Below are 1,688 nucleotides of genomic sequence, written 5' to 3'. Positions count from 1 at the left end.
TATATATATTCACTGTTTTCTTTGTGTTTAGTGTTAATGCTGTAACTCCTGGGTGCAAATCTTCTGATGAGATCCTGGTAAAGAACTCACAGAATCTCCTTCAGACCGTCCTGCGTGGGGTTCATGCTGCAGAAACAGCCTGCATTACGGTAAACGAATTAWCACAAACATAACCTTAGCTATTTTAGCCTTTTTCATCTAAAGGAAAACTGTGATTCGTCACTTTTAGAACCAGCTGCAACTATTACATCATGTTTCCTGAATTCATTTCAATGCTCTCACTTTAATTCTGTTTTGATCTGTTTCAGGGTCTGAAGCAGCCTGAGCCCAACTCAGACGACGAAGAAGCGACGACCTTGTGTTTCCAGTGGAAGAGGAACTTGGAGKTGTATCGAGCCCTGCAAACCTCGAACCCAGAAACCGATGAGCTCGGTTTAAGGAAGACATCATCYCAGCTTTTAGCTCCCAGTCTGGCCCCCCAGGTTAACGTCTAAAAACCTGCACAAAGAAAATTAAAGATATGCTGACTATAATTATGACTCATAACTAACTGATTATTAGGTGAATCGAACACTTCGTATAGGATTAAGATGGAGAACGGTTGCTTTTTCACTTCTTTATTCAAGAAATTTTATAATAAAAATCACTTAAAATGATGAGTGTTGTTAAAATGCCATGTAGTATTAAATCACTGTGGACGATTACAGATCCACACTAGCATGACAGAAATAAAGCATTATTGTARACAATACACTAATACAGTCACTAAAACACACTGTACAAAATGCACATTTACAATGTGAATTAAAAAAAAGAAACATAGCTTATTTTTAGGCAAACAAAATCAGCTTGCATTACAAAAACGGTTACCTAAAATGCCAGGGTATATTTGRGTAGTTGCAGTTTTCACCCTTTAAGTACAGAGTTTTAAATAAAATTTGACAGAAACTGTAAAATGTCATATTTGTTACATATGTACATATGCCTGCAATGACTCTTTCTGTAGAATATGCTCAAACACTTATCTTGTTATGATTTTTCTTGTTTTCAGACACAAAATAAAGTGGCGTTACTTTTAGCCTTTAAAAAAGTTGATTTAAAAAAATGGCACAGATGAATTAAAAGTAGCCAAAAGTCACTGAAGCAGCTGATAAAAACTGATCCTCAAAACATTTGAAGCACTTAAAAAGTGTAGAACACTGTCATCTGTGTGTAATGCATATAAAAAAAGATGTAAAAAAAATGAGTGAAAAATTACACAATATTAAAATACCTCAACATACATGCATGTGATTCCTTTCTACTCTGGTTTTGTTTCAGCATCTTTTTTTTTTTCCTTTTCTGCTGATCCATTTACCGTAATCTTTAACCGGATAAACATGGGGTGTGATGATCTATACAGGATTATATACAGAAATAAATAAAACCAAAAATGTCCTGATGCATCTCAGTAATCCAGGTAGAAAAAAATCAAAAAGAAAAAATAAGTAGGTCCTCTGGATGAGTTATTTTTTAGTGAAACGTTTCGTCTCTCCTCCAAGAGACTTCTTCAGTCTGATGAGTTTCAGGTGAACTCAGCCTTATAATCTCTGCATCCACATGGTGGACAAACTTAGTCACATGCAAAAGAGGGCCATCGCCTAACAATAGGCTTGATTAGCTCTATTGTTCATAGAGGGTCATGTGCC

This window comes from Austrofundulus limnaeus, unplaced genomic scaffold (genome assembly GCF_001266775.1).
Source record: "Austrofundulus limnaeus strain Quisiro unplaced genomic scaffold, Austrofundulus_limnaeus-1.0 Scaffold0, whole genome shotgun sequence".
Classification (NCBI taxonomy): Eukaryota; Metazoa; Chordata; class Actinopteri; order Cyprinodontiformes; family Rivulidae; genus Austrofundulus; species Austrofundulus limnaeus.
Note: the sequence above shows the minus strand (reverse complement) of the source record.